Here is a 24,148-nt window from a genome sequence, read left to right as displayed (position 1 = left end):
TTTCAAGACTTACTGGGAGGTTACAGTAATCAAGACAGTGTGGTAATGGATAAATAATAGAAACACAGATCAATGGGACAGAATTGAGAAATACTAACATAATTAACTGATTTTTCCAAAGTTGCAAAGTAAATTCAAAGGAGAAATAGCAATTTGGAGAAATAACTGATTCTAGGGCTGGGGCAGGAAAAATAAAAAATGAGTCTGGGGCAATTCGTAGTGACAGTCAATAAGAAAATACTAAAAATAGAATCAGAGCACGCCAAAGAGATAGCAGAGCCAATCTGAATGCACTTCCAGTGGTAAAGCTCAAACGACTGAGCAACAAAATAAATAACCGTATTGAATTACAACTCAAAGTGTAAAATAAATATCCATAACTCCATGCTATATATATAATTGAATAAATAAATAAATTGAAATAAATAGACAAATCTATAAAAAAGAATTTGGAATAGTTTATAGAAAAGCTTCCCATGAGGGGGAGTTTATTTTTCCCATTTCTTGAGTATAGACTGCTCTTAGTGATTTATTTAAAAGATTACAATTTAAAAAGGGATGGAAAAGTAGTTTATAGTGGAGAAGTTTGGCAAACTTTAACTTAACCAAGACATCAAGGTTACTATCACCAGAAATAAAATGTGATGTTTATAATATGTACCCCTGATACCATGTGACAAGAAGACAGTCACCCTTTAAAAACTGTATTCTTCCCCATAACCCACATCCCTAGTCTCATCAGCAGAAAAAAAAAAAAAAAGAAAAGAAATTAGGGATATCATTCAAAACTTTCAGGATCTTTAAATGTAAGGAAATATTGATTAAATATTCAGGCAACAGGAGACTAAGGAGAAATGATGATTAAATGTAAGGTTGTCTCCTAGATAGGATTCTAGAACAGAAAAAATGACATTAGTAGAACATTAATGGCGAGTGAGGTGAATAGATGTGATTATAAAAAGGCAAACACAAGAGATCCTTGTAGTGTTCAACTGCTCTATATCCTGACTGTGGTTGTAAACACATAAACCTAAACATGTGATAAAATGGCATAGAAATACATACACACACACCAGTACAAGTAATACTGGGAAAATTTGAATAAGTCCTGTAAGATACATGTTAATATCCTGGTTGTGATATTGTACCATATATATTTGCAAGATGTTACCATTAGGGAAATCAGGCAGAGTACAGAGAATCTTGACGTACTTTTTACAAATGCATGCAAATCTACAATCATCTCAATTGTTTAAAAAAGTATAATTTTAAAAATTAATCAGAAAGAAAAGGATAGCCTCTTCAATTTTCACTTTGAGATGGGCACTGGTAAGTTCGGTGTTGTAAAACTACACACTGTGCCACGGTCTGGGAGGGGGGAAAGCAGCTAGCCCAGCCAGAGTGTTCCACATGAGTTAGCTATGTGAGATGGTGGTTGAGCTACCCCATTAGGCATTAATTAAGGGATGTAAGAAGACTTTCCACAAAGGAGGAATAGTGTGAATGGAACCATGTAGACCAGAAGTAGCATGACAGCATATTATGAGAGAGAAAAGTGTGAGGACAGAGACAGTGAAGACTAAGACAAAAGTCAGGTAGCTGCCAGGCCACCAAGCATCTTTGATGTCACAATCAAGAGATTGGAGTTTTTATAGAAGTGATGAAGAGTCAATGGAATGATTATATACGGGATTTAAACAGTTTATTCTGGCTCTAACCAAAAAATAATTGGAACTCGGGGCACTAGATTTAGAAATATTTACTCAGATTTCATAACCAACTGAGATAATCTCTTTGAGCATGACAAAGATAAATGGTGATAATGAGGGAGTAGAAGGAGGATAGATTAAATATCTTCTGTCGTCTTTAAAGATACATTGATTACTTACAGAGGGCTAAAGAATGAAAGTTACATAGAATGGGTTTTGCCTTAAGTGACTGAGTGTGAGGTGGGGCATTTGTCACAGGCAAATAACCCAGGAGGACCAGCAGGTCTGAAGGAAAAAAAAGTGGATTCAGTTTTAGCCTTCTGGCTGAAAGTGTCTAGCAGAGCTCCAGCAGGATATAATGTCCCAGGAAATGGCCCACTATTCTCTTTATGTACAGATGTTCCCTAAATTTCTATCAGAGCACCTATAACATTTTACTTTATGTAGATTGATTTAAACCTGCTAAACTCAAAGCCCTCAAAATCAAGGGCTATTTTGTGTACCTTTTTATTGGAATCTAGCACATTTTCTGGCACATGGACGGTGTAACAGGATGTCAAAATGGGCTATTTCTGTTTCAGAATTTTTGAAAAGACTCACAGGCCAAGAACAATTGTTTTCATGCACTCCACATCCTAAAACAAGGTTCTAGAGACTTTTGTAAGATGTATTAAGAGATTGTAATAAGATGTTGCCAGGATTAGCCCATTTCTCCCCTTTGTTCTTATTGTTGTAAAGGGGAGTTGGGTATTGTATAGAACAGGAAATGAGAATTTGAGGAGATAATTTTTTGAAAATATTTTTTGAAAGTGAATCATTGTTAGAAGTCTGTGACACTTGCTCCTCCACCTGATGGAGAAGGATGAAGAGAATGTAATGTTTCTTTACTACTTCAAGTCAGGTGAGTGGGGCTTCACGGAAATTGTTTGGAGTGCCTAATACGAATTTTCTGAAGCTCGAGGGATTTGGGTTCTAGCATTTTCTCCCACAGAATAAGTCAAAACGATAAAACACTTGAATTATATATATCTGAAATGTCAAAATAAAAAAAGGAAAAGAAAGATAAGCCTATGATGGAGAAAACCTTATTTTTCCTGAAGGCAGGGCAAATACCATGTGTTTGGGACCTCATGAGAATTCTGAACTTAGTTGGCCTAGAGTCATCTTAACAATAGCCCTAAAAGGGATAAAGGATTTCCATCAGAGAGGTAATTACCTGCAGACCAATGGCTGACAGGGGTGGTCAAAATGGGAGTAGATGAATGCAAAGGGAATTACAGGTACAAGTCCCATCTGGAGGATCTCCGAGGCACTCACAGAAACCCCAAAAGAGAAAGAACCAAAAATTGTTTCTCTACCATCCTGCATATGTTGACACCAAATTCCAAGTTTAATAATCTAGTTAGGTCTTTAATATCTCTTATCTTTCTTCTATCCCCAGCAACCCAATAAAAGCCAGCAAGGGAAGGTAGGATTAGAGAAGTGATTTCATAAATATAGTCCTGGAGCAGGAGAAGCACCAAAGAACTTGGTAGAAATCAAATCCTCAGGCCCCATAAGACTCTACTGAATCAGAAATGCTAAGGGAGAGGCAAAGCAACCTGCTTAAAAATTCCTCCAGGTGGATCTGACTCATGCTAACATCTGATAATCACTGAGTTAGAGAAATGAAGAGCAGAAGGGGTTTCACTGCATCACACTTGGCCATTACAGGCCTGAGATGTAGAAGGAAAAGAGCTCCCAGACAGATCAAGAGGACATTTGAATAGGATATAAATGTTAAATAACTGAAATTGAGACTTCCCTTTGTCCTAGAAAGGACTCAAAGAATTGATAGTCCAGATGCAAGTGAAGAGGGAAGAATGAGTTTAGAGAGTGTGTTTGGTAAGAAAAGGGGGAAAATAGAGCCTTTTTCTGATTGTTTCCTGCAGAGTTTAGTTCATACAATAAACTTGTCAGGAAGCTACCAAATATATGTGTACATGTATTTGAATAAGTTTATTATACAAGTCTGAAGTTCAAGTGAAAAGTCAGAAGAAGAGATAATGATTTTGCTGTCCATTGCATATGGATGGTTGTTAAATCCCTGAGAAATGTGGAGAAATGTAGAAACCATCAGGGAACAAAAGATAGGAGCCTGAAAACACCAATATTTAAATAAGAGCTGAAGGAAGAAGATCTCACAGGCGGATGGAAACAGAATTGTTAGAAATGCCAAAGAAAAGCTAAGAGAAAGTGGTAAAATACATGGCAAAGAAGAAGAGTCAAAGAACAGAAATAAATTATGAATGGTTTAAATTTCCCCTAGAGACCAGAGAGTGCATGTGAAAATGTGGATTATTTTTCTTCCCCAGAAGCTTAGCAGGCAACAGACGAGAGATAGGCCAGGAGTTGGAGCTGAGGGTAGGAGCAGAAAGAAAGATTCTAATTCACATGAGACAGAATGTGGAGGATATTTATAAGGTTCAGGTAAAATAACTACAAGAATGGAATTGGAATATTCCTAACACAAAGAAATGATAAATGCTTGAGATGAGGAATATCTCAATTATCCTGATTTGATCATTACACATTGTATGCTTGTATGAAGAGATCACGTGTATCCCACAAATATGTACAATTAGTACGTATTCATAATAATTAAACAGTAATTTTTAAGAACCATTAGATATTAAGATGCTGAGCATGTAGGACAAGTTATAGTGACAGAGCAAGATCCAGAAAGGGTGGAGGAAGGGAGGGATAGTGGGCACAGGGGAACAACTTCGTTATTGGTTAAACAGCTGGTTGTTTAAACAAAATTTTATGATGGTTCTTTCAGAACAGCAATTGAATGTCTATTAATTATTTATGTGTAATATTTAGACTGTAGGTGGTTCTAGAAATTCTTTGCCTTTCATGAATCACCTAAAGTAGCACAAATTTAAATTGTCATGAGGTCTAATGCTACAAAATATCAGCTAATAATTCCTTATTATGCCCACGCACAGTGAATTTCAAATAACATTGACTTTTCCTGGCAGTAGCATCTATTTATCCCCAATTAGAACTTCACTTATTATTTCCATACTGACACTAAATTTGATAGATGAATCAGCCCATCTTGCAGTTTGTATTCACATGTTTCTCCTTTCCTTATGTATATTTTGGTATGTATGTATCTTACTGATGATTGGAGCAAGGGTTATGGCTGCTTATCAGGCTACTAAAAAACAGAAGGATTTATATAGAAATGTTCAACCTTAAAATTCACAGCTTTTACTTACCCAATAACTTATGAATTCTTTTAACAAATATTTGTTACAATAGGTAGTTTAGCTATGAAGACACAGCAAGGAACAGGATATATGTGCCCCTTTGTCTTGGAAATTCAAAAATCACAAGAAAGATACAGGCAATTGAACAAAAATTATCAAATAGTGAGATGCACGCTAGGATAAGGTTACTTTCTAATACATAGGTGCACACATAGAGAATTGGTTGAGGACATGAGAGGGAACATTACAGAGGAAAAGTTGAGCAGGGCACAAATACTAGAAGGTTTATATCAGCATTATACAGTAATATTATAGAGATTTAGTAATGAGAAATGGCTGCTCCAAGAAGGCAAGTGGGCCTAGAAATCATATGATAAATCTATAGGTATATAAATAAGTTAAGGATATGTTGTAATAACCTTAATGAAAACAATGGTCTTTATTATACTCATAGCAATGAGAATGAAGACACATATACAAATTATATATATGATGCATGTACCACTGGTTGATCTTATCCAAGAAGGACAAAAACTTAACCCTTCAAACTTCTCCTGGGATTGGATGGATGGGTTCAAGATGCTATAGTACATCTAAGGCATTACATGTCCTGGATAAAGAAAAGTGAGGATGGAACAAATTTATGGCTGGGTCTGGAGAAAAGGTCCCTCTACTATTTTGATCAATTTAATTGACCACTTAGTGCAAAATTATAGTGGGATTATTAGGAGAGGGTGCAGGTTACCTGGAAGATAGAGATGACTCCCAAATCATAACTGGCTCCCTTTGTGATTAAAAAGAAAAGTAGATGAACCAATAGGATGGCATGCTGGGGTCATTAGCAAGTTAACCCATTGTCCCTCTACTTACACAATGAGTCTGACTGCATTAAGGCATTGACCATTCTATATGGAAGCCATCTCAGAGACTCACAAATTTCAGGCACTGGTAGCACACCACTGTTCATAATGTGACATTCCCTTCCTTATCCATGTAACACAATGCTAGTCTGACCAACATCAGGTAGGAAAGAGATAAAAGATTAGCAGTTTTTTCTTTAATCAAGCAAAATGTTTATTTAAAAAATTACTTAAGACTTAAAGTAGTTTGAGTAATGACCAAGTTCAAAATATGGCCATGGAGACGGCTGCTGCAGGTGGAGAAACTTAGGAGCAAATTAGTCATCAGGAATATCTGGGTCAAGGAACTGGGAACCCAGCGTGTTATGTGTGGGCTTTTACATGGACATTTAATCAGGCAGAATGATGGTAAACATTTGAATGGAGAATATGACAAGAAAAATCTAGGCAACAAAGTTGTCAATGAGAGAGAATAAAAGGTCAAGAACCATTGCTAAAGTCTGAGGAAGGGTCACTGACTACATAGCCAACTGGCATAAGCCTCAAAGAGCACTGGACTGGGTTTTACATGAGAAATTAGCAGCAGTGGTGCAGAAAAGGCAATGGAAATCTAAAGCTATACCAATCCCTCTTGATACTTACATGCTAGTGCAGTGTAGGAGAATAACTTCCTTTTGAATATTCTACAGAGAAATTATATCCACCAGACCACAAGATTAAACAAAAAGGATGAGTCTGTAATAAAGTTTAATCAGGAATGAGAGTTTCAGAATTCACAGTGGACATATTTGGGAGCAAAGATAGGAAAAAAGAAAGCCCTGAAAGAGTATACTGGTAGAAGCACAGGACAGAATAAATTATGAAACACGTTATATTTTGGGCACTGGTCAAAGGTTTCAAGAATATGAAGAATGGTAAATAGGAAATTTTGTGTAATAAGATACATTTATTAAGATGGTGTGCATGCAAAGAGAGTGCTATAGAAGGTTGGTTGTAAAGAAAATAATAAAACACTATTATACTAAAATTGTTAAAACTTCTGCTATCAGTTAAAGAACAAAATTCCCAAAGTGTTTTATATACCTTTAGTCGATTTATGAAGCTACTGCACTTATGGAGAAATATGATTAGAATACTCCAAGACAGATTTTCTCCAGTATTTGATAGTCATTAATCATACATATTATCATTACCGTCCCTATAGAGATACAGAATTTTTTTTCTTTTAATTTCTTTTTTTTTTTTTTTGAGACGGAGTCTCACTCTGTTGCCCAGGCTGGAGTGCAGTGGTGCAGTCTCGGCTCACTGCAACTTCTGACTCCCTGGTTCAAGCGATTCTTCTGCCTCAGCCTCCTGAGTAGCTGGGATTACAGGCATGCACCACCATCCCCAGCTAATTTTTGTATTTTTAATACAGACAGGGTTTCACCATGTTGGCCAGGATAGTCTCAATCTCCTGACCTCGTGATCTGCCCACCTTGGCCTCCCAAAATGCTGGGATTACAGGTGTGAGACACAGTGCCCAGCCTTTTTTTTTTTTTTTTGCTGTTTTTATAGGTCATCTTTTGACACAGGAAACAGATACTCTAATTCTATTATCATTAAAATTGTTGCTATGTAACACTTTTTATCTAGGGCAACTATAAAAATGTGAATACTTAATTAATGTTGGGATTTTGTTATATGACTATCAATTTTGTACTCTGTCAAATTATTTTGCACATTATAATATATTCAAGTTTTGAATTCCCAGAAATAATTTTGATAAAAAATATTTTAAGAGGGCAAGGCTCAGTGGCTCACAGCTGTAATCATAGCACTCTGGGAGGCCGTGACGGGTGGATCACTTGAACCCAGGAGTTTGAGACCAGCCTGGCCAACATGTTGAAACCCTGTCTCCACTAAAAATACAAAAATTAGCAGGGGATGGTGGCTTCTACTTGTAGTCCCAGCCATTCAGGAGGCTGAGGAGGAAGCATCACCTGAGCCCAGGGATGTCAAGGCTACAGTGAGCTATGATAGTGCCACTGCACTTCAGCCTGAGCAATAGAGTGAGACTGTGTCTAACAAAAAAAGTATTTTCAAATATGGCAGTTCCAAAGCATATTTGATTTCTTAAAATGTAGATCAAAAACAATTTAATGTCATTCTTTGTATATATTGGCTTTAATATGTTTTAATTTTTCCAGTTGAAAGGATTTTTCAGGATGAATAAAAAGGACTGAATGAACACTACATGTAAACAGTTTACATTGATTTTTTCCCAGTACACATTCTTCATATCACCATTGTAACAGGCAAGTGGATTGGCTGCTAGGGGAACATCATTGATGGCAGGTCCTTTTCTATGTAGTTCAGTAAATAATTGCCAGGGAACTTTTTGAATGAATTGACTTTTATGCTAGGTTAAGCTAGGGGTATGATTTTATTTTATTTTATTGTTTTTCAGAACTAGGGTCCATTTTAGATAGCTATTTTAGGGATAAATGATTCACTCTGCCCCCACAGATCATTCTAAACTCAGAACTTCTCACTTCTAGCTAAATTAGTTTTGTGTATCCACGAATAGCTGGGGAAGTTGGATCATACCCTCTCCTGATAGAAGGGATAGTGAAAATACTGGATAAATTTCATAAAACATTTTTCCATAAAACTCTCTCCCATAATCCCAGTTTAAGTTACACTGAACGGACATAGATGTTTTAACTATGAGGTAAACATGAAGAATAAGGTTAGTAATTAAATTTCTTCTATCACAGACATTATATATGAAAGATCCTGGCTATCCTCTCCATACCTTTAATGCCCCATCATTATAAAAAGGCAAAGGAAACTCAATGGATATGCTCTCTCTGACACACATTGTTAAATTTAATATGGATTCAATATTTAAATACAGCTGAATATTATATTATCCATAACTGAAAATAATTAACATCTTTCTCATGGTCACAATATAATAAAATATTTATGTATTTTGAAATATGCATGTTTTTATTTACATTCATGACAAAACATCCAAGCTGCTTTTATAAGGACCCTGATAGATTCTTTGTAGATTTAACTATTTTCACTAATTTAGAGCAGGAAAAGGGTGCTTACTACAACTCGTCAAAAAGAGACTTAAAAAAAAAACATAAAAGAAGGTCTCAGAAAGGTAGGAAACATATAATTCCAGGAATTACAACCATATAACAGTCTTTAACATTCTTTATAAAAACCTACCTTGTTTTTAACTCATGACTAAAGGTATTCCATTCCTTAGTATTTCTACTGAAGTCAAAAGCCTGAGAAAGAAATTAGTCTAGACTGAGTCATCTTCCAACTCTATACACTGCAGTCAGAATTCTATGATTGACAGCTTTACCAAAATCAATTTGAACAGAAGATATCTCAAGAAAATTGAGCCTGGATGAGTAATCTACACTCACACTATTTATTTTTATTATTTATTTCATATTGTTGTATTGCTATACTACACACACACACACACACACACACACATACAATAACACCTTTCTCCGTATTCTTTATATTCACTTCCAAAAATGCCCTGTCTACAAAACTGACCCACTTATAATTGCAAACAAATTCACGACATGTCAAAGAGAGGCAATCTAAAATAATGTCTAGTTAAAGCCTACAGAGATATATGTCATGAGGCTTCTTTGATCTAAATTCAGTATCTTTAGGAAGTATTACTGACTTACAGAAGATTCGGTGTTAAAATTATTCCCCAAAATCACAGGTAGTGGAAATGAAAATGAAAGACCAAACTTCTTGTCCAATCTTTCAGTCTGAAACCTTCCAAGAACCTAATTTTCTAGTCTATTAGTCATAACTCATGAATTATTGTAGATCCTGACCCCAGGCCATCACTCTTTTTAAGCAAAGTAAAAAAGAAAAAGTAATGATTGAAGTTTTTGCCTAATCAGATAATTTTCCTTTTGTCCTTAGAGACTTCCTATTAATGAGGCTATAATATTTCAGTTGCCCTCTTATTGCTGTTGTCTGCACATTTGCAGAGCCATCTGTAATGTGGGCAAGAGGTTTTCTATTCCTTATTTAATTGATCTGAGGCACTCCTTTGGTTTCAGTTGGTGGTGAGGAAGTAGTAGGCATGCAAGGCACTTGAGAAATAGTAACTAATGCACCTTGTGTGTTGCTTCCGAGCTGGCTCAGCCCTCCCATGTGCCAAGTTTAATGATAGCACAAATGGTCTAGCATTCCCACTTTAAAGCCAGATGAGTGAGATAAGGCTGGGTCCCTGTTGCCATCTTAAATTGTAGGGGCACCTGCTAGGCCAGAGATAGGCAAGCTATTACCCTCAAAGGTCAGCGATAAACCAGAATCTGTGTCTTAAACTATCTTCAAATCCTTCTGAATAAAACTCTTTAACTTTTCTGATCTGCTTTACAAATTCTAGATTTTCTCAAGTTTAAATGCATGTTATCTTGTAAATAATAATATGAGGAGCATGGTAGGAGGAGAAGAGATAACTTTTCTCTATAGGAGGACCACATTATCGCCAGTCAGATAGGACACAATGCAAATAATTTTTAAGGGATTTGGGAATTTGGAATTCTGCAAATACTTTTAATCTCCCTAAAAACAATATGACCATTTTAAAGCTTTCACCTTGAAGGCAACTATCAATCAAATTCAGCAACTCCTACAATCAGTCTCTACATACCATTTTCAGCAACAGCAGTTGCAATGTTCTTTCATTGTGGTCTCATAAAACTCCTAAGTGATGAAAATTTCAAATTTTATTTTGTTTGTTTTTTTATATTTAAGTATAGATTGCTTTAAAAACAATCTTCGAAAAGCATTTCTTCTCTTTTTTTATATTGATCTACCTTGGAGGTTGCTTAGTTTTCCAAAACAATATCAAAAGGAACATTACACTATGAGGCCACATGGAGTAACTTGATAAACAGAGACTAACGCTGACAGGCATGGACTAATTCTGTCTTGTCCAGAATATGAATGGAGAACTCAATTCCATTTACCCAATCTGAGCTTGATAACTTGATAACAAATTAAAATACCTCATATTTCCTGATGGTCTTTTTTCCTATAGCTCCTGTGAGGTATTAATTTTTGTATTACTTAGGATATTTGATTATCAACAAGTTCTAATTTCAGCTAACTTAATAAAAGGGAGGAAAGAAAAGTAAATGGGGGTTTATTTTAAGAATTGCATAGCTCAGAAAATAAAAATGATTATTGTAAGGTAAGATCTCAAGGATGACAGAAATCAGGGCAGCTTGACATCTATCACAGCAGCAGAAAATCTGGTGGCATCTCTCCAGGATGAAGCAGCAAACAACTCAATTCCCACCACTTTCATCCCTATGTGTATCTGAAAGAGATTCCGAATTGGCTCCTGGCCTATCTACAAGGAGAGGGGGTGATCCTGGATTAGCAGCCTACCAGAACCATATGGTTCTGGAGTAAAGGTCATTCCCAAAGGAATGTTAATGGGGAAGATACTAAATAGTATAGGTTATTCCCATATACACTTGGGACCCTTTCTTATTTGGAGATTTTCTTTACCCGACTAGAAATTTCTTAAGGTGTAATTTTCAAATTAATTAGGGTCTCTATTATGTCCCCCAACAAAGAAATATTTGTGAGACAGGAAAGGTAAAAATTAGAGAAATGGAAAATAACACTAATTTTACCCTCTTTCTATTAAGTGTTATAAATAAACTGATTTAAGATTTTTCATGTGTAAGCCATTGTTCTTTAAATAAAATTTTTTATTTAAAGTCCTTTAAACCAGATCATTTATTCCTAATTACATGCCTAGTTGTAACTATTATTCCCATTAAGGATCTTGTCCAAAATTACATAGTTAGGTATTGGTTGAATTAAGATTAAAACCTCAATTTTGTCTGAACCAAGAGACTACACTCTTTTAAATTATTATTATACTTTAAGTTTTAGGGTACACGTGCACTCTTAATAACCAAGCAATGTGGCTTCATTAGATACAGCCAATTATATAAAATTCTTGAATCAGAGAAGTTTTAAATGTTCAAAAAGTCTAAATGCATTTTAAGAAATGCCATACATACATAAAAATTTGAGTTCCTCCAAGTTGTTCTGAGTAATAATAATGCTTATCATTTATGCAATGTTTAAATTCAAAGCTCCTAAGGCCAGAACTATTCTATAATCTATTAAAAGTGTGATTGTATTAGCTGAGGTCTTTCTATCCTTTTGCCATACTGTGTGGCACTTTCAATAGGAGAATATGTGGTGACAAGAGATGAACACTAGAAATACCCCAGATACTTTAAGCTCCATATATCCCAAAAATAAGTAATCATCCTTCTTCTCAAAGGTATTCGCCCACCTGAGATTCCTAGTCTTTTTGGTTGAGTATAACTCCATTCACATTTCTAAGCCGAAAATCTTATAATTGTTAACTTTTTTCTCTTAAAATCTACTCTTCCAATAAGACACCAAATTCATTTAAGTATATCAGAAACATCTCCCAAATTTAAGCATTTATTTTGATCCATTCTCACTACCCTTTTTAGTTCAGGTTCTTAATGTCTTTCAACTACAACATCCTGGTTAATGTTCTTGTCAGCACCATATTTATTTAAATAGAAAAAAAACCGTATATACATTCTCACCATCATCAGATTTATCTTCCTAAAATTGTCCAATTAGGGGTTTTCCGACTAAAAGATTTTTTTTTTTTTTTTGCCCTTGTCCTCATTATAAAATCAAACACTGCTTTACGGTATAGTAGGTATGCAAACTGGCACACAAGTTGGCCTCAATTTACCTTTCAGATTGTATACCCAATTTAATCACCATACCTTTTCCAAAAGCTTTTGTTTCAGTAACACTGAAATTCTCATATGTCCTATATGGCAACTCAGAGTTATTTTCTATGGTTTTACAAAGAGGCATTTCTTCTGCTAGTGACATCCTTTCATTCTCTTCCTGCACATTCTTGTTCACTATTCAAAACACAGCAAAAATGTCACTTTCCTTGTAAAGGGCTTCTGGACTATCTGGCAGTGCTTATTCTGAGAATTCATATTGACTCTAACTGTCCCTGCAAACTCTGGAAAAAATAATCCAGAAAAATTAGTATGATAGTATCATTAGTATTGTTCTCATAATAATTATTATTATATTGGATTACAGTGACTTATTATATGGCTATCTCCCTGAGCAGCTTCTGAGATTTTGAAGAGCAAGAACCCTATCTAATTCGTCCTGGCTATTCTCAGTGCCTAACATTGGGTCTGGCTTATATTTGTTGTTCAGTACATTTTTAATTGACTAGATTAATAATTGAATCTCCTGGCTGGGCGTGGTAGCTCACGCCTGTAATCCCAGCACTCTGGGAGGCCGAGGCGGGCAGATCACCTGAGGTCAGGAGTTCAAGTCCAGCCTGGCCATTATGAAACCCCATCTCTACTAAAAATACAAAATTTAGCTGGGCCTGGTGATGCCTGCCTGTAATCCAGCTACTTGGGAGGCTGAGGCAGGAGAATGGCTTGAACCTGGGAGGCAGAAGTTGCAGTGAGCCGAGATCGCACTATTGAACTCCAGCCTGGGTAACAAGAGTGAAACTCCATCTCAAAAAAAAATAATAATAATAATTAAAAAAAAACTGAATCTCCTAAACCCAAATTATGATGTGTATCAACCACAAGTAATTCTGATTTGTAATTATACTCTCTAATACCCTTTAGAAATGTACAATACATTTTTTTTTATTAGAGGACTTTAGGGAAATAGTTACACTGCCCTTGGAGTTACCTAATTATTGTCTAGATTTATTTTACTTATATTAAGGAAATCTAAATTTTGTTATCCAATGTAAAGATGACCTTGGTTCACCCCCAGAAAATTAGCAATAAAGTGAAGGATTTTAAAGCAGCATGCTTGTTTTGAAATCTTGTCTTACTCATTAAGATAAAGGTGTTGCATTAACTATTTTTGTAAAAAATATCTTCAGCTGATCAAGTGTACTTTGATGTATGCTTAAACATTCATCTTACCAGAATAAAAGGAAACTTCTAATCAAAAAGAATCTTACTAACGCTAGGCCTAGTGGGAGGTAGAATGTGCACTGAGTGAAGAAATAGCAGGATTCTCAGCACTCTGAGACTCATCTAGATATGCCAGAAATGAAAGCCTTCAAATGTGATTTCAAAATGTTCCATTTCTTTTTCAAAAATGTTTACATGTTGCGAGTTTAAGAAATATTAACTTGATACCTCAAAAATCCTAATGGAGACAAATGGGTAATAAGTTTTTGATCTCTTTCAATTTCTTCAAGTCTAAAATTTCTAAGGGACAAGAAAAGCAAAGCCAAACACATGATTGGGTCCTTGAAAAGCTTGTTTCTGTTCTTTGTATAAACTCAATGGTGTAGACATTTGCCTTAGTCTGTTTCATGTTGTTATAACAGAATACAACAGACTGAGTAATTTATAAAGAACAGGGATTTATGTATCACAGTTGTGGAAGCTGGGAAGTCCAAGAGCATAGTGCTGGCATCTTGTTAGGGCCTTCATGCTGCATCATCCCAAAGAAAAAGGCAGAAGGGCAAAAGAGCACACTCTAGAGAGGGAGAAGAAGACTGAACTCATTCTTTCATCAGGAAACTACTCCCAAGATAACTAAACCACTCCTGCAATCATGGCATTAATTCATTCATGAAAGCAGAACTTTCATGACCTATTCACCTTTTGAATGTTCCATCTCTCAACACTGTTGCATTGGGAATTAAGCTTTTAACACATGACCTTTGGGGGACACATTCAAACTATAAAAATGTTCATGATGGGACACATTTAAATATTAATGGTTAACAGTTGTTTCTGAGCCACCAGCATTATGTGAGACATTTCTGTGGTACAAGGGAGTGAGTGCACACATTAACTCATTCAGCAAATATTTACAGATATTATTCTAGGGTATAAGGGTACTGTGGAATAAACAAAGCCTTTCCCCTTAAGAAGCTTACCTGATACTGGGGTAGAAAGACACATAAACACAAAAAATGGAGTATAGTATAATGACTGGTAGTGACAGATGGATAGTACATATTTTAAAGTGGTCAGAGATAGGCCATTTGACAAAGTGTCATTTTATCCCAACAGGAATGTACCACAAGGAAAGGCCTTGAGAAGATTATAGGAAAGGAAGGGGACAGAGAATTTGTAAATGTCTGGGAGTTGGAAAAAGCCTAGTATATTCTAAGAATAGAAAGAAAGTAAGTGATGGTATTTGGAAGTGGGGCCTTTGGTAGGTCACAAGATATAGATGAGGTCATGAAAGTGGGGTCCCCATGATGGGATAGGTCCTTATAAGAAAAGAATGAGACCAGAACTCTCTCTCCCTCTCTACCATGTGAAGGTACAGCGAGAAGGCAGCCTCTGTACGCCAGAAAGCAGGCCCTCCCCAGACACCAAATCTGGCCGCACCTTGATGCTGGACTCCCCAACTTCCAGAATTGTGAAAAATAAATGTCTTTTGTTTAAGCCATCCAGTCTATGGTATTTTGTTATAGCCTCCAGGGCCGACTACATCAATGAGCCATCACTGGTGCAGAAAAAAAAGAGGAGTGTATGGTACCCTAAGAGTCAAGGGAAGAGAATAATTCAAAGAGAGGATTATCAATGGTGTCCAATACTGTTCAGAGAGAGAGCTGAAACCTGAGAGAGAACTGACCATGTTTGTGGCCAGAAGAAGGTCATTGTTGATGATTCTTTCAGAAGAGTTATGGAGAGTGAAAATGATCAGCATGTGTTGAGGACAGAATGGAAGAAAGGACAAGAAATAGCACAAGTCCAGCCACATTTTGTGGGGTTGCTGCAGAGTTGAACAGATCAATGGAGCTAGAAAATGTGGGATCAAGGGAAGCTGTGGTTTGTTTGTTGCTTTGGTTTGTTTTTAAGTTGAGAAATTACACGATGTGTCTGTGAGTTGAAAAAAAAAAAAAAGCATTCCAGTAGAGCGGGAAAAGTGTATGGTGGAGATGAGAGGGAATAATTTTGGCAGCAAAATCCTTGTGATGCAAATGGAACTGATTCCCTGCACAACATATTGTGATAGGAGGGAAGGCAAATTTTATGGAAACACATATGAGTGTGTTATTAGATTTGCTGATGGGAAGGTGAAGTAATTTTAATCTGATGACTTCTGTTATTTGGTTATTCCTGTATGATAAAATTGCAAAGTCTTTTCCTAATACATTGTCTGAAATATTTGCTATAAAACTTTATAGAGAAAGTACGTTTCCATTGTAGATTTTATATGATCATGGTGCTTATCATGAGTCTTGTGGGTTTTATTCCTTGTTTTTAAACTTATGAGATTTTTTGGCAGAGTAATATAAAGGCTGAAGAGTCAAGTAAGAATATATAAAATAAAATTAAAGAAAATAAGCAATTATTTTTAAAACCCCATATGAGTGTTAAAGCTTCGGGGATGTTAAAAGCCACTTGATATAAATTTAAAAACAGAAAAAGAAAAAATATGAGGTTAACATTATTTCTCTTTCACTTTTCCTATCTCAATTTTCTTTTCCCCCTACATGTATTCATTATTCTATTCACACACCTTTTTTTTTGTTCTATCAATCTCCTTTGAATCTGTAGATTTCAGAAGCCCATGTAGAGATAATTCCAAAAATAAATTACTAAGGATTTATCATAATTGCTTGGGTCTGATTTGCTGTCAGGTGTCCAGATTTATTTTTTTCAGCATTTAAATCTTTCAGTTTTGAAAGGTGAAAATCTAGTTACCTATTCTAAAACAGGACATAGGCAAGGTAGAAGACATTTCTCAGCTTCTCCATTGAAAGATGCCTTGTCTCTCTTAAATAACTCTAAATAATCATTATTACCCTAGAATTTTAGGCGGATCATATAGATACATAGCCCTATGTTACAAGTTAGAATAGTGGTTACCATTGTGGGTAGAGGTGAATAGTGCTAGATGGGCCATGGAGAGGCTCTTGGGTGCTGGTGACTTTCTAGTTCTTGTCTAGGCCATTCTGTCTGGTTCATGCTCCACTACAGTCCGTTGGACTCTTTAAGGGCCAAATCAGCCTTTAGCCTTCCGCTCATCTTAGTTCTACAATCCAGCACATAGATTTCAGAGGAGTTCTGCCACATGTCACATGTTTGACCTGAAATTCACTGTAGTCTTTCCCTTACATTTAGAGATTATCTTGAAAGGAAGAGCAGACAGGTTAAGACAACGTAAGAGAGAGGCACTGATTGCTCAATTGTCCCCTTCCTGCATTTTGACACATTATCTATGAAGCAAATGCATCTTACAGATGTTTTCTGTTAGAGATATTTTTCCCAGAAGACTCATTAGTCTTTCAGGCAAACAGCTCCATGATGGGTAACTTAGGGTGGAGAGAGTGAAGGCTTTCAAGTCATTCCCTTTAAATCCCACAGCACTTTTGATCTGTTGTTTTTATTATTTGATAAAAAGTCACAAGGTCATCTTTTGCCTTTCAGGTCAAGACAATATGACTCAGATTCTTGTGATTTTCATCAATTAAAGATAACAGATGTGAATTCTGAGGAACTCCATATAACTCGGACTTTTCTTCTACCAGTTTTTATTGTTTTTTCTTCCTTTTGTATAGTTTATAGAATACTAGCCTATAGAAAAACTTAGTGTGATATGACTTTATCCGAGGCAAAATAAATAAAAAATGACTCATTTTATGGTCGCTGCAGGTATAAAAGACATGAAAAACATATCATCCTATTTGAAGATAATCATGTTTTTATCAATTTAATAAACTTGTTAGTTTGAAATATATTTCTTGTCAAGAAAAAAAATGAGACATTCTTTTCTAATTTGTTTTAAATGTTGTGCCTTCCTGAAACTTAGGGTGACATTGCAAAGTACACATGACAAAATTCAGTCTGAAAATGTTATAAAAAATTTATCTTGTGAGATAATGCTGTGTTTCACCTGAAGGCTTATCTTCTGTCATGGCAATGATGATGACATTGCACCATTTTAAATGCATCTAAATTGAGATGATAAAACATGGCAAAATATTGATTCCACAGAGAATTGCAGTAATTGCTCTGACCCTAAAGGTAACACGTTAGGAACACCAGGAAAACCACAGAGCAGGGATAGTGTCTCCAAGCAGAAGCTACCCTTTTCATTAAAATATTGCCATTTCTTTCTATGCCCTTTACTGTAATCATTTATGGCAATAGTTTAATTTCACTTTTATAGTTCTAAATAATGTAAATCATCACAAGCCACACTTAACATGAAGAATGTGAAGTATAATTAGTCACTGATTTATTGCTTCAGTGAGTGTCCAAGTGAGGAAAATAACCTTGAGATATTCATAATAGATAGGACTAATGTCTTGAAGTTACTGGGATTGGGAACTAAAAAGTGAAACAAAAGCCTTGACTTGAATTTCTTGTTTTATTCCACAGGACCTATTTTTCTATGGTCAAAGTGCTTGAGGATTATCCAGAGACCAGATTTATGTATGTGTCTTTACAGAAAATTACTAAAAGTTTCCAAATTTTGGTAACAAGGGAAAACATACCATTAGCAGATTGATTGCTTTATTTATTCTTACACATTTTTCTCACAGGATTATCTTCATCTGCACAACATATGTGCATATGTGCCTCATTCTTTTAAATAATCCAGTTTATCAACCTAATCGATCAGTCTACCATGTTATGCAAATAACCTCTTTCATATTGTTTTAATTCAGAATATAGATGTAGTATTCAAAAAGTATATTTTTACCCTAAACATTTCTTTAATCCCAGCTAGTTTTTGATACTTCACACTTTTCTTATCCTCAGATCTAGAGCTATTTGCACCTCTTGTACACATCTGCACACATATACTTGCATATTTATCATCTACCCAGAATCTAAAACACCTCAATGTTAGGTAGAAAATACATAAGCAACTCTACAATAACACTCTGCACTCAACACTAAGACATCTTCATTGCCTCTCCAAATCAGACCCATCTATCTGTGCTCTGAAAATTCAACTTCTTTGTTTCCTGTTAAGTGACTAAGTTTTGGGATTATTTATTAAGATCCCCGTTTTTCCAGGACTCAAATTCTAATTTCTTCTTGTCAAGTTCCACCCTGGACCAGCCTCCTTTCACCAATATCCCCAATCCCTAACCCCCTCCCATCCTTTGCCCTTAGTTCAAAAGTGACACAAGTTACTCACATTTATTGGCCTAAATTTGTTACATGGCCCACCTAATTGCAAGGGAGCTGGGAAGTATGGTTTTCCATGTATATGAGGTGGAATATTAAAGGAGTTTTGGTGAACATATAGCACTGTTTCCTTCATATAAAAGAAACTTAAAAAAATAAATAATATCTATCAACAACTTTAATTGAGACTTTAATCACATAGGAACAGAATATTTCTGAATGCCAAAAAAGCACTGTGCAGATTTCAGACATTGCCTAGACACTTTGTAATACATCATTTTCCTGTGGCCCAATGACAAGTGTTTAATATCACCTTTGTAGTTATAAAGAATATAAATGAATAAGGACAGAATAACAGTGAGACTCCTGAACATTTTAAAACTTGTGTCATTTGAAACAATTCATGTTTATTCATCCCAAATTGCCTAGCCTGGGGGTGATTTATTAATTCATATGCTAATTAAATATAACATGTTTTCAATTTGCAGTGGGTAGAAGATAGAAAAGATTTGGAATAAGGCCAGGGTTTGAATACCAGGTACTACTAGTTATAATTAATCTGTCTGGTCCACAGTTTCCTTTATCACAAAATGAAAACAATTTCAGAATTATTGAAGAATAAAGGGATCAGTGTGTATGAACTTTTCACTCCAGCACCTGACATACTCCACATGGGTTAGTTCCTTTTCCTCCAACTTCTGAAGACTTCTTTATGTTGAGTTCCTGATTACTGGTCGAATCTTCCAAATATCATTTGTTTCTGAATTCCTTATTGCTATTCTCTGCTGGCCTGTTAGATTAAGTGTCCAGTGTTGGAGCTTTCTGATACAAAATTTTGTATGCAACTGTATTACTATCTATGACTTGCTTGGCCAGATTTCCTCCTGGCACGTGCTGCAGTGTCTGTGCTCTGTGTGTGTCTCAGCCCTGGAGCAGATTCCACAATCTGGCCCTCCCAGCCTGCTCTGCTGGGCCACGGTTAACGTGCCATCTTTTCCTCTCCAGAATTGTACAGAAAATATTTACACAACCCTTTTTATACCTGTAAGTTTCTTTAAATATTCAATGGTTTTGAATTTGCTACTTGCCACAGAAAAAACAAAGAAACAAACACAAGTCTTACTGTTTCATAAACTCTCCAAAGGTTGTGCATATATAGAAACCCTAATACTTCCCAGTACTGTTTATGAGGTTTGAAAAACTTCCTTTTTTTTTCAAAGTAGTAGAGATGGTAAAACCGCTGGTGGAAATATATCTCCTAATAATATAAGCCTTGTCTTCCAAGGGAATTCAATTCGCAGATCATGTTATTCTAATTAAAGAAAGTATAACTATACAAATGATAAATACTCTACTTGCAAATAATTCCTACTCCAGTTAGTCAGACTTCCCAGGGAAAGAAAAAATAAACACAATGAACAAAAAAATTTAAACATACAGATAAGAACACACACTGTTTTGTGAAATATTAAAGATAACTTGGTGTATGTAAATTGGTTGTTAACATGCAAACTTTTCTAAAAACTTTTTTCTCTAGGATATTTTTATTTGAAGCTTTTAGGTTCCTAGGTTAAAATCTTTAGTACTCATATTTTTCTGCGTGGGGAATAGGAGTTTACTCATATGGGGTCAGCAGAAAATATTGGCAATGTTAAAATATTTACCTGACAAGAATGTAAAATATTTTCGGTTTAATCATCCCTCTTCCCCTGGGGTTCGCAAAGGGAGCCCTGTACATAGGCTGAATGGGAATTAAAGTATACTTTATGATAATTTGGGTCCACTAAAATCAAGGTAAGGCAGGACTCACTGGCAAAAGCTGAACTGGAATGTGTGGCTTTGTGGCTTTGCCTTGAACTCTAGTGCAGTCTCATATTTCTACCTTGAATCTAAATCTTGGCACTAGCAAATCAAGCCTCCCTGTGAGGAAAGGTAAGCCATGGCCTAACCTCAGAGCAGGCCCCAGCTAACCTATTTAGTAATTGATGAAAGAAAAGATGCCCTGGATAGCCGTGCATATAGGCAGTGTGGGCCCCAGGCGAGAGAGGGGAAGTCTGAACTTTCTCCTTTACTACAGTCTACTTACTGGTAAAATGTGGCAAAATTAAGCAGTCATAGATTCTGACCAGTTAGATAAAACAACAAGCAGGGCAGAATGGGGAATGAGAGTGGGCATGTTTCTTCTCAACTTCTATGGTGGTGAAGAGAGGGGACTTGGTCACTTTACATAGCCCTCCTACATGTGTCCATTACCCCTTCCAGAGAAAACTACCCAGAAGCCCATCATTGCAAAAGTAAGCTTTATGCTATGAATTTCACCTAACTGGGTCTACAGACATATTCACTTTGTGGGGTTGATTTGGAAGAAAAATAGTTAAGCAATAATGCCACTTTAAGCACATTAGCCACTTTAATCTTATGTGTATACTACAATCACTTTTGTACTTTTTAACCAATGGAATTCTTTCTACCAAATAATTGTATGATCTTGTAAAATAATCCTTGTACTAAAATTTCTTATTATATTTGTGTGTATGTGCTTCTCTGTGCCAAGTAGAAATTCCCCCATATGTCATTTTCCTAGCATTAAGTTATTTAAGGATTCCAGATACATTCTATGTAGTCTTATGTTGAAATGTTGCTGACCCTTGCTTAGGGATATTACTGATTTTATGTTAATATTTCCTTTACATCGTTTATATTAAAGTCCACTCACAATTGAAAACTATTTTTGAATTACAGTTTTGCTCCTAACTGTAAACCTTGATATTTTTCTTCTAGAAAGTTTTATTATATTTAAAACAATGAAAACTATTATAGAGGGAGAAAGAAACGGCAATAAGATAATAGGCACACCTGTATCCACCATCAAGATTAAATAGATGTTAATATATTTGATTTTTTAAACTTTATTAAAAAGAAAATGAAAATGATAGATGTAACTAAAGTTCCCCTGCCATTTTTCTCATTTTTATTTTCATGGAGGTAAAAAAGACCCCATGGTTGACACATTCATTTCATTTATATATTAGAACTTGTATTACACATTTATATTTCATTATAATATCATTCTTAAATGCATGTTTTGAAACAATATATACTTACTCACTGTATGTATTCTTATTTGACCTTGGAATTATAAATGTTTTCCTAGTTATATATGTATCACTTATTTATTTGCAGTACTTTGTAGTTTTATATTATATAAATGAATAATTGTATCCATTTGTATACCAAAGGAAAGTTAGATCATTTTTATGGTTTTCTATTTAAAAGGAGGCTGCAATAATTATTTTATTTGTTTCCTTGTTCACAGGAAATACACAAAGTTGATTTGCTGAATCAAAGGATATGAGCATAATCAACTTTTCTTTAGTTAATTAATTTTCTTTAATTAATTAATTGATTAAATTAATTTCCAAAGTGTAACAATTCAACTCATCAGCAAAGCTATAAAAGGTCCCATTTCTTTACATTGTCACCAAATAACACCAAGAGTTCTTAGATGTTAATTTCTGTCAATATGATAGATGTGAAATGGTATCCAAGTGTCTTAATTTACATTTCCCTCTCTTAGTAAGAATAACTATGTTTAGTTATTTTGCCCATTTTTCTGATGCTGCATCCTTCCTTTCTTATTAATTTGCAGAAATTCTTTCTCTAATTTCTTTGTTTCCCTGACTAAGGAATATTTCCCTACATTGATGTAATTAAGATATTCTCATGCTTGCTTTCAAAGTATTTTCTGGTGTTCATTTTGATGTCTTTTCTTTATCTGGAATATGTTATGTAATTAAGATATTCTCATGCTTGCTTTCAAAGTATTTTCTGGTGTTCATTTTGATGTCTTTTCTTTATCTGGAATATGTTATCAAGAACTCTGGAAATTTGCTGCCAATAGTTTTTTAAATATTACTGGTCTCTAATTTTCCATGGCATCTCTTTTTGGAATTTTAGTCGAAATTCCCATAACTTTAGTTTCTCACTTTATTCACCTTTTTCCTTAATTTTTACATCATAATTTTGAACTTTTTATATTTGTGCATTTCAGGTAATTTCCTTAGTTTGTCTTCTAGTTTATTCATTGTCTTTCTTAATGTTTAACTAGTTTAATGTATATATATTATTTCAATAATTATATTCTTTGCTTCTAAGAGTTTTAGTAGTATGTAAAAAGACTGACTCTTTTTTTTATTTTCTCATTTTATCTCCTGATTATGTAAATATATTATTCTATGACTTTGATGTTTTTTGGTATACTTCTTTTGTATTCCTTAGCACATTCTTTTATTCTGCAATATTTGAGGATTACTACTCTCTCTGTTTCTCACTTACGGTATTGTTTCCCCCCACAAACTTCCACTCTGAGCTCTTCTCCAGGAGGCTTTTTCAGTAGTTATCCTGTGCCCTGAGCAATTTTGTGTTTGATTCTGCCAGGCACTTCAAGGCTAGTGGTCCAGGATTCAGTTTTATGATTTTTCCTGAGTTTGGAGGTTTTGGAACTACTACACATAGGGTCATTTAAAAAACAATATGTTTGTAAAGTATAGAGCATGGATATGAATTAGAATAGATTTTTTCTTTTGCTTTTCATCAGGTCTTATGAGAGGCCAACAAGCAAATTTCCTTTATCACTTATTTGCACTATTTTTCACTTATTAACAGCTCTTTAAATTTCTCCATATTTTGTTCAGGCTGCTCAGATCCAACTCTCTGCATTTCACAGGTCAAGGCCTTACCTCCTGACCCCACATGACCAAGCTAACAGGTTAATGTGGTAACAAACTCCGACAACCCACCCTCCCCTGCTCCCCTCCCATCATCAACTGTTTTCACAAACATTGCCTAAAGAGCTCTTGTCCTTGTTTTCAATTCCTTCTGCATTTCCTGCACCTGGTGGTTTATTTATTTACTTCATTCTAATCTCAGCTTTCAATGTGTAAACATGTGGTATATGGTTTTCTTAAATGTTAGTGCTTGGAAAGCCTGCAATTTACCATATTCTTAAAATATGAAGTCAAATGACTCATTATTTAACTACTTTTAGTGAAGAATATTAACATGTGGAAGGGATACTTATTCTGATAAACAAA

The sequence above is a fragment of the Pan troglodytes genome, chromosome 3 (genome assembly GCF_028858775.2).
Source record: "Pan troglodytes isolate AG18354 chromosome 3, NHGRI_mPanTro3-v2.0_pri, whole genome shotgun sequence".
Lineage (NCBI taxonomy): Eukaryota > Metazoa > Chordata > Mammalia > Primates > Hominidae > Pan > Pan troglodytes.
The sequence above is the reverse complement of the archived record's forward strand: the minus strand, read 5'-3'. Positions refer to the sequence as shown.